Source organism: Lycium barbarum, chromosome 12 (assembly GCF_019175385.1).
Source record: "Lycium barbarum isolate Lr01 chromosome 12, ASM1917538v2, whole genome shotgun sequence".
Lineage (NCBI taxonomy): Eukaryota > Viridiplantae > Streptophyta > Magnoliopsida > Solanales > Solanaceae > Lycium > Lycium barbarum.
Window position 1 is genome coordinate 73,460,618 of NC_083348.1, and position 11,198 is coordinate 73,471,815.

Sequence of the window (11,198 nt, forward strand, 5' to 3'; positions counted from 1 at the left end):
AGTTTGCAACGGCACTTGACCACTTAAAATGTCTCCATAAGAACACAAGTCCGTATAAGTGTTACCATGAGTAGGCAGGACTTGAGGGGCTTCCTGACGAGTCCTGGCCAAGACTTCACTACGACTGTGAGGTATCTTTTCAACATACTGTTGACACCTAATTTTGGCTCGACGTGCTTAAAATTAACGTTTTGGGGGGCCTTGATTCGTTAAAGAGCACGAAATATATTTTTACACATTTTTACATTTTTTTCAACAATTTATTGATGATTATTCTTATTTTAGGAATTTTCTCAATTTATTGTTATTTTCCAAGAATCATTATTTTGCACATGGTTGGGACATTATAGTTGATTTAAGTGGGGACATTATAGTGGAAGTAAATAAATTGGTTGGGAATTAATGGATAAATTGAGGGGACATGCCCATGTGCATTGGAAACGTGGAAGCAACTATGGTAGTACCTCATGGATGAAGCAAATTAAATTAGTAGTATTATGTATTCATATTGTAATGAGTCATATTCCTTGGAATGCAAAGTTGCACGTGAAAGGTGGAAGAGCAATATGTCAATTGGTGGGATTATTATTATATAGATATAAAAGAAAGGGGAGGACAATATTAAAATCTAGCCCATATGCATCAGATTGGTGCCACATCATTGTACAGTGCTTATTCTATTAAAATGAGCATTTGCAAACCATTGTAATATTCCTTACTTTGACATAAAGCTCGTGGGAAGAGCAAAAATCCAACACATACACACACAAGCACAACACAAATTTTTTCTCTCTCTCTCAAAACATTTTTTCTCTCCCCTCTCTCTTCTAAAAAAACAAAACCCTAAACATTTTCTTTCTCCCCTCACTTCTCTCTTAGCCGCCATCCTTCCACGCCGGAGCTCGGAGCTCCGGCGAACTCTTCGTCTCCCTCCCTCTCTTCAGCGTGCACACCAGCCCGCACACCACCACTCCACGACCCCACTGCCCCGTAACTCCTTCTTCCTCACCCAACGAAATCGCCGCCTTCCACCATCTTCTCTGGTGACGAGCTCACCGGAATCCCACACCAACACCACTATCCCTTCGCCCCCGCCCCCACTGCTTCTTCCTCCCATCGCACAGCCCCCCTTCGTCTCCCTCTACTCCATCCGCCACATCTCTCTCTTTCCAGCCTCTCCTCCACGCCGGAGCTCGGAGCTCCGGCGAATCCCCCACCACAACCAAACAGCCCCTTCATCTTCTCACTGGAACAGGACCACTGTCTTGAAAAAAATTATTGAATATGTATAAATTATTACGTTAGAACCCAATAACTTAAACTAATTAGAATCCCGAACCCACAAGCTTTAAATTCTATCTCCGCCTCTGGCCCCAACAACCTCTGAGCGGCTTTGTCTCAAGCATTTTAGTATGATTTCAATTTAATGTCACTGATGACAGTTGTAGTTCAACAGCTTGATAAGAACTAAAACAAAAAAATTAACCACCTTGATGTTGTCAATGTTTTTTAGCACTTCTGCTGTAATTTTGAGTAAGTTTACTATTTTCCTCCATAGCTCAGTGATTCCTTAATTTGTTCCAATGTAAATGGTTGTGGATTATATTTATGTGTCTTAAAGTAAGCGTGCACATTTTCTTGAAGCACAAGCACTATAATTTAGTTAAGTTTTGATTGCAGTAAGTTTTGTTCCCTCATTTTACATAATTGTATATGCTATTGATCTCTTCAATCTGCCCTAAAGGACCCCAGTATCCACACATTAATGAGGTGAGAATATATGCTAATTAATCATCCTTTCATTCCCTTTTATCCGCTGGTACATAAGTGAGAAACATCTCATTCTCTCCCAGATCAGTTTTCTGTATGTTTCTCCAGTAAGCTCACTGGAAAAGTCACTCTTAAGGTTACCATTTTCTATCATTTGACTGAAGGTATGATTTAATATTTTTTTCATCAGGATTTCCACAGATTTATTTGCTGATATTTCATTGGATAACTGCTGTAGTTTTCGTGTCAATAATATGTTATGTTGATCACATAGATTTTGTATTTAACATCCAATGTGTTGTAGGCTCATTTCCCCACTTTATTTTTCCTCTCAAGTTCTCTGAACCTAATATCTGATATACCTGTGAATATATAACTTTAATTTACTTTCTCCGGATATACTTTTGCAATGATAAATCATAATTGGCATTGCAGGTGTTGCAACCTTTGGTACTTCCTTTTGTTGAATACATTGTGTTCAAGGAGCAGAGGAAAATTGAAACTTGAAGATAGAAAAGAAATACACCTTCAAATGCAAGAAACGTATATGCTAAAGTTTGGCCGATGAAGAAATTTCCGTCGATTTCCAAGGCCTTCCATGTACAAAGACAGGTTTTTATTTTAAGTTTATTCATTATTTCTTTAATTCATCCGATAATTATTTATTATCTTACTAACATTTTTATTAAGTCTCATGCAGGTATCTGGAGTTACTTTTTTGAAGATGACACTCAAAAGAAGTTCAAATAGCTTCTTAAATTTTTTGTTTATATATTTTGTTTACATTCTTAAATTATGCAAGCATAAAATATAGTGAAATTTTACTTTTTAGGGTGTAGGTTGGTGGTACTTATTTATGATCTGCTTAGGTGATTTAAATTTTATGTGTTTTAGACAAATTAATATTAGACAGTTATTATTTTTGTAGCTAATATTCTTATAGTTATCATGTTTCGCTAGAGTTTTAATTCAATAACTGAGCACACTTAAGTGAATAAATAGGGTGATTTTCCTCAATATTTAGGCTTTAGAATATACTCTCATAATTAATTGATTGGGCGTACATACCTAATTAGTTAAATTAGTTAACTCACTTCGAGTGCGAAATAATTTTATGTTCATTTTTGATACCTTTGTCACATACCCAAGCTTCTAAGTTGCACATAACTTTTTTAAAAAAAAATTATTATTATATCACATATGTATAAAATACGTATTGCACGATTATTTATGTGAATAGTCATATTAGTTATTCTTTAGTCTAAGCTCTACTAATTTTTGTAAATAATAATCAAGCCTTTTTACACATCCCTCGAATAGTTAAATTGGTCCAGCCGGGAACCACATTTGTGGATTCTGAAGGATGCCTAACACCTTCCCTTCGGAATAATTTGAACCCTTACCTAGAATCTCACTTATTTTCGTAGATCATGTTAAGCTGCATATATTAATAATTTATAGGTACCCTAGTATACCTTAAAAGATAGGTGGCGACTCTGTACATAATTAATTATTTCAGAGCTCCATAAGTTGTGCTTTGTTTAGCCTTTGGTAAAAATGGGGTGCAACAACATGGCGACTCTGCTGGGGACACTTAGGTTCTAACCATATGGACTCAATTTGTTATTCGAGGTATGTTGTCTTTATTTGAATTTTTCTTTATTTTACTTGCCTGTATTTATTCGTCATGTATATCCTTTCCCTTGTTCCCTTATTTGTTTACGTACATATCTGCTTTTAATTTCATACACTGTATTATTGCCTTTTTTACTAGCAAGTTTTATTTACCATACTCATTTTTTACTTTATTATAAATTATGCATCTTGTTTTTACTGTTTCTCTTTGATTGCTATCTTTTGGTGGTTTTATATTAATATTCATATGTGTTATCGGTATATATAAAATGGCATGCCGTTCATATTTCCTCCACTTCTGGAAAACTCACACTATCACACGTACACGCGAGGTGTGTTTTGCGCACCCGCGATTTCTTTTTCCCGTAGAATCCAAATTTTAGGAGAGTTGGTGTATGCGCGGGGTGCCCGAGTAACGGGGACCGCGTAGCCTTCTCACTCGAGTAGTCCGCTCGGGAGCCTTGTGTCATAGAAAAATCAACTCTTAGAATTCCTAGGTTACTGTACATCCCATTTTGCAGTTATTTTTAGCTAGGTTGAATTTTGTCTTTTATTTCGAACATTCTTTTCATTTTCACATACTCTTTATTTGTTACATGTTTTGTTTTTAAATAAATATTGTGTTATTTGCTTTGCACTGCCTTAGCACTTTATCTAATTATTTTTAGTTGACTCGTGTTGAACCCTGCATTTTGTAAAAAAAAAAAAAAAAAAAAAAAAATCATGCATTTTATACCCCATCAGCAAGAACTACGCACACCTGATTCTCTTCTTTGATGAGATACGTAGGCAGCCTTTTTGGGTTCGGTATTCATTATTCATAAAAAAAAAATCCTTTATTTTGGAAAAATCACAAAAATATTTTATTTCTTTCTATCCTATTTAAACGAACTACGCGCACCTGATTCTCATCAAAGATGAGATACGTAGGCAATCCTTTTTGGGTTCGGTACCCTTATTCAAAAAATACAAAAAATATTTTTTAGATTCATATCTTTAACTTGGTTGTTACCAACACAGTTAGAATGTGCATAGGAAAGAAACAAGTAACAATCAATATGATGGAAAGTACTGACTTCGTGGTAAACTATAGATTCTTTTGGTACCTCTTATTCACACTTTAAGTGACACTTGAAAAATTCTCTTGCATGCTTGTAAGACAAGAACAAAACCAACTTCATTGTTTCATGTGCATTGTGTGGTGAGCTTTAGATAGCGTTCAGTTGCATTGCATTGTGATCTAGAACTTGGCCTGAATGTCTATTGAGGCGAAATTATGAGTAACACTCAGCATAGAAAAGGATCGTAGGCCTTCTTTGATCCTTTTGAGCCTTTCTAGCCTACCAAATGACATTATCTCTAGCATTCCCCCTTTGAGCCTAAAGCCTTTTCTTTGGCCACCACATCATAAGCCTATACCATTTCTAAGTGCTTACATGCACTATCTCTCTCTTGGCCCAACCTCCCTGAGCGTACTAAAAAAACGTGCAACTGCGGATAGAGATCGGAGCTGAAGTTTCCAAAAAAAAAAAAAAAAAGATTCGACCGTCCCAGAAAAACAAAGGCTAAGAACGACCTCCAAAGCAAGAAGGAGCCCACAAAAACAAAAAAAAAAAAAAAAAAAAAAAACCTCAGTCATTTGGGATCTCGGACATACAACCTGTTATTCCTTTTTATTTTTCACACTCAGGCATACAATCCGGAATTAGTATCAAGACCTCGGGCATACAACCCAGGTCAATTCTCTTAATCCCCACAGAGTCTCGGGCATGCAACCCTAAACAAAAAAAAAAGGGCTTTAACTTGCAAAAGAGGTCGCACAAGTACAAAAGAAAGGGACAATAAAACAAAGTAGATCAGCGTCAGAGCACACAAATACTAAGCACAGACATATTGCAACGCTTACGGAAGGATTAGTCACTCCTTACCCAAATAATATCCTACCCTTTTCCCAAGCCTACATTACAACACCATAACAAGCCCTACGTGATTCTATGCTAAGGTTTCTCTCATTAGTGGATACTTACATGACGGCCAAGCTTATGGTATTACAATTGCAAGCATTGAACATCTTTCTGAGTTTGAGTGTACTTCTCTAGATGTCTCAAAGTTCAAAAATACTGAATATGTGTGAAAAGACACTTTCTTTCTGGTGAGGGCACTTGAAACATGAGGATAGGTATAGTTCATAATCCTTGTTTGAACCAAAATGAACCAATCTTGTCGATCTTTAGGTATGTCTGAGGTACCACTTGAAGCTATAGAAATTACCAATAAGTCGATCTTGGTTTGTTGGACGATAAATAATGGTGAATTCTTATGCACAATACTAATTGTTGGTACCAACTGAAGTCGGGGCATGTTATATCAATCATTTTTATTATTAAAAAAAAAAACAATTTTGCTAGATTTTGCTTTCGTGATTTTGTTATTTTTTTTTTCTTAATTTTGTTTTTTATCGTTGCACAGTAAATATAGTTCAATGTTGTTGTGTTGTTACTAACTCTACGAGGTATCGACATCTGGTCTTACCATGAAAGATCCTCGTATTTCTCCGCTGAAGCATGAAATTGGGAGAACATTTTTGAGTTAGCTTAAAAAAAAAATAACAAGTGCACATCATTTTCCGCTGGAAGTATGCGAATTTTTGTTTGTTTAAACTGGGACAGAATTTTTGAGGGGGCCCTCAAAAATTCCACCAATGGCACATTTTGAGAGAAAAGGCACGGGCTCATCCAGCAGTAGGACACTGCATTGGCTCGTCCAGCCCCACAACAGGACATCGAGGGCGTCATAGTCTAAAGGCATCATTCTCATCGCCTAAAGCCACCATTTCATGGCCTAAGGACCTTACCTTCTGCACTTCATTCGCGCCGAAGCAAAGGCGTTACCCTCCACACCAGCATTGCTTTATTATTTTCAAATGCCTCTGCGTATGCTCGCAGCCGCATTGCATTGCACCTGCATTGCTCACCGCTTTTTATTACTGCCTGGGCCATGCACCGCCCTTTTAAATTTCTGCATAAGGCTGTGCACCGCCTTTCATATGATGCATGGGCTGCGCACCGCCCTTTGCATCGCTTTCATATATTACATGGGCCATGCACCGCCCTTTGTAATTTCTGCATAAGGCCGCGCACCGCCTTTCATGTTGCATGGGCCATGCACCGCCCTTTGTAATTTCTGCATAAGGCTGAGCACCGCCTTTCATATGATGCACGGGCTGCGCACCGCCCTTCGCATCGCTTTCATATGTTACATGGGCCATGCACCGCCCTTTGTAATTTCTGCATAAGGCTGAGCACCGCCTTTCATATGATGCACGGGCTGCGCACCGCCCTTCGCATCGCTTTCATATGTTACATGGGCCTTGCACCGCCCTTTGTAATCTCTGCATAAGGCTGAGCACCGCCTTTCATACGATGCACGGGCTGCGCACCGCCCTTCGCATCGCTTTCATATGTTACATGGGCCATGCACCGCCCTTTGTAATTTCTGCATAAGGCTGAGCACCGCCTTTCATACGATGCACGGGCTGCGCACCGCCCTTCGCATCGCTTTCATATGTTACATGGGCCATGCACCGCCCTTTGTAATTTCTGCATAAGGCTGAGCACCGCCTTTCATATGATGCACGGGCTGCGCACCGCCCTTCGCATCGCTTTCATATGTTACATGGGCTATGCACCGCCCTTTTAAGTTTCTGCATAAGGCTGAGCACCGCCTTTCATATATTACATGGGCCATGCACCGCCCTTTGTAATCTCTATATAAAGCTGAGACCGCCTTTCATATGCTGCCTGGGCTGCGCACCTCCCTTTCAATTTTGTGCATAAGGCTGAGCACCGTCTTTCATATGTTGCATGGGCTGTGCACCGCCCTTTTGTAATTTTTGCATGGGCTGCGCACCGCCCTTTTGTAATTTCTGCATAAGGCTGAGCACCGCCTTTCATATGTTGCACGGGCCGCGCACCGCCCCTTGAAAATTTCTGCATAAGGCATCGCGCTGCACCTGCATTGCTTTGTTATTGTCTTCAAATGCTCTGTGTAGGCTCGCAGACGCATTGCTCTGTACCTGCATTCTTCGCCGAAGCAAAGGCGTTACATAGCACGACCGTTCTTCGTCCTACACTTGCTAGGACCATTCTAACAACACTGGGGCAAAATTTGATTGGACGATCAAAATTTGCCACAGCATCCATTAGTTATCACCTTTCGAACTACACTGACCTGATTCTCGTGATTGACGAGATATGTAGGAAGCTCTATGCAGAGTTCGGTCACATCGGGACGAGAATCATTCTTTCCCCAGTAAGTATACAATCCTTCCCTTTTTATCATTTTTATTTTTATCGCAACCTTGCCGACGGACTGAGAGTATTGTCAAAGCTCTACCAACGTCTGGCCTCTTTCTCCGTACATATCCTTTTAGCAATTCTTTGTCGAGCCAAAATAGGATAAATGTCAACGTCTTCGTCCGAAAACTCTTTCATCGTCTCCGGTCGAAGAGGGACAAGTTGTTGACACCTAATTTTGGCTCGACGTGCTTAAAATTAACGTTTTGGGGGGCCTTGATTCGTTAAAGAGCACGAAATATATTTTTACACATTTTTACATTTTTTCAACAATTTATTGATGATTATTCTTATTTTAGGAATTTTCTCAATTTATTGTTATTTTCCAAGAATCATTATTTTGCACATGGTTGGGACATTATAGTTGATTTAAGTGGGGACATTATAGTGGAAGTAAATAAATTGGTTGGGAATTAATGGATAAATTGAGGGGACATGCCCATGTGCATTGGAAACGTGGAAGCAACTATGGTAGTACCTCATGGATGAAGCAAATTAAATTAGTAGTATTATGTATTCATATTGTAATGAGTCATATTCCGTGGAATGCAAAGTTGCACGTGAAAGGTGGAAGAGCAATATGTCAATTGGTGGGATTATTATTATATAGATATAAAAGAAAGGGGAGGACAATATTAAAATCTAGCCCATATGCATCAGATTGGTGCCACATTATTGTACAGTGCTTATTCTATTAAAATGAGCATTTGCAAACCATTGTAATATTCCTTACTTTGACATAAAGCTCGTGGGAAGAGCAAAAATCCAACACATACACACACAAGCACAACACAAATTTTTTCTCTCTCTCTCAAAACATTTTTTCTCTCCCCTCTCTCTTCTAAAAAAACAAAACCCTAAACATTTTCTTTCTCCCCTCACTTCTCTCTTAGCCGCCATCCTTCCACGCCGGAGCTCGGAGCTCCGGCGAACTCTTCGTCTCCCTCCCTCTCTTCAGCGTGCACACCAGCCCGCACACCACCACTCCACGACCCCACTGCCCCGTAACTCCTTCTTCCTCACCCAACGAAATCGCCGCCTTCCACCATCTTCTCCGGTGACGAGCTCACCGGAATCCCACACCAACACCACTATCCCTTCGCCCCCGCCCCCACTGCTTCTTCCTCCCATCGCACAGCCCCCCTTCGTCTCCCTCTACTCCATCCGCCACATCTCTCTCTTTCCAGCCTCTCCTCCACGCCGGAGCTCGGAGCTCCGGCGAATCCCCCACCACAACCAAACAGCCCCTTCATCTTCTCACTGGAACAGGACCACTGTCTTGAAAAAAATTATTGAATATGTATAAATTATTACGTTAGAACCCAATAACTTAAACTAATTAGAATCCCGAACCCACAAGCTTTAAATTCTATCTCCGCCTCTGGCCCCAACAACCTCTGAGCGGCTTTGTCTCAAGCATTTTAGTATGATTTCAATTTAATGTCACTGATGACAGTTGTAGTTCAACAGCTTGATAAGAACTAAAACAAAAAAATTAACCACCTTGATGTTGTCAATGTTTTTTAGCACTTCTGCTGTAATTTTGAGTAAGTTTACTATTTTCCTCCATAGCTCAGTGATTCCTTAATTTGTTCCAATGTAAATGGTTGTGGATTATATTTATGTGTCTTAAAGTAAGCGTGCACATTTTCTTGAAGCACAAGCACTATAATTTAGTTAAGTTTTGATTGCAGTAAGTTTTGTTCCCTCATTTTACATAATTGTATATGCTATTGATCTCTTCAATCTGCCCTAAAGGACCCCAGTATCCACACATTAATGAGGTGAGAATATATGCTAATTAATCATCCTTTCATTCCCTTTTATCCGCTGGTACATAAGTGAGAAACATCTCATTCTCTCCCAGATCAGTTTTCTGTATGTTTCTCCAGTAAGCTCACTGGAAAAGTCACTCTTAAGGTTACCATTTTCTATCATTTGACTGAAGGTATGATTTAATATTTTTTCATCAGGATTTCCACAGATTTATTTGCTGATATTTCATTGGATAACTGCTGTAGTTTTCGTGTCAATAATATGTTATGTTGATCACATAGATTTTGTATTTAACATCCAATGTGTTGTAGGCTCATTTCCCCACTTTATTTTTCCTCTCAAGTTCTCTGAACCTAATATCTGATATACCTGTGAATATATAACTTTAATTTACTTTCTCCGGATATACTTTTGCAATGATAAATCATAATTGGCATTGCAGGTGTTGCAACCTTTGGTACTTCCTTTTGTTGAATACATTGTGTTCAAGGAGCAGAGGAAAATTGAAACTTGAAGATAGAAAAGAAATACACCTTCAAATGCAAGAAACGTATATGCTAAAGTTTGGCCGATGAAGAAATTTCCGTCGATTTCCAAGGCCTTCCATGTACAAAGACGGGTTTTTATTTTAAGTTTATTCATTATTTCTTTAATTCATCCGATAATTATTTATTATCTTACTAACATTTTTATTAAGTCTCATGCAGGTATCTGGAGTTACTTTTTTGAAGATGACACTCAAAAGAAGTTCAAATAGCTTCTTAAATTTTTTGTTTATATATTTTGTTTACATTCTTAAATTATGCAAGCATAAAATATAGTGAAATTTTACTTTTTAGGGTGTAGGTTGGTGGTACTTATTTATGATCTGCTTAGGTGATTTAAATTTTATGTGTTTTAGACAAATTAATATTAGACAGTTATTATTTTTGTAGCTAATATTCTTATAGTTATCATGTTTCGCTAGAGTTTTAATTCAATAACTGAGCACACTTAAGTGAATAAATAGGGTGATTTTCCTCAATATTTAGGCTTTAGAATATACTCTCATAATTAATTGATTGGGCGTACATACCTAATTAGTTAAATTAGTTAACTCACTTCGAGTGCGAAATAATTTTATGTTCATTTTTGATACCTTTGTCACATACCCAAGCTTCTAAGTTGCACATAACTTTTTTTTTAAAAAATAATTATTATATCACATATGTATAAAATACGTATTGCACGATTATTTATGTGAATAGTCATATTAGTTATTCTTTAGTCTAAACTCTACTAATTTTTGTAAATAATAATCAAGCCTTTTTACACATCCCTCGAATAGTTAAATTGGTCCAGCCGGGAACCACATTTGTGGATTCTGAAGGATGCCTAACACCTTCCCTTCGGAATAATTTGAACCCTTACCTAGAATCTCACTTATTTTCGTAGATCATGTTAAGCTGCATATATTAATAATTTATAGGTACCCTAGTATACCTTAAAAGCTAGGTGGCGACTCTGTACATAATTAATTATTTCAGAGCTCCATAAGTTGTGCTTTGTTTAGCCTTTGGTAAAAATGGGGTGCAACACATACATTTCAAGAACATTGAGGTGGATTAACCCCTTATATTCTTCCGGCGCCCTTAAATATTCCCTCAAAGACTCGTCATCAAT

The 11,198-nt window shown here is 38.2% G+C and overlaps 1 long non-coding RNA gene across 1 annotated transcript; it reads left to right on the forward strand.

The window, feature by feature from the left end:
* Positions 1–683: 683 nt before the first annotated feature.
* On the forward strand, positions 684–11,114 carry LOC132623864 (uncharacterized). The gene is made up of 3 exons (XR_009576451.1): positions 684–1,533; positions 2,206–9,307; positions 9,979–11,114. It is a non-coding gene; the product is annotated as an uncharacterized LOC132623864 (long non-coding RNA).
* Positions 11,115–11,198: the final 84 nt, after the last annotated feature.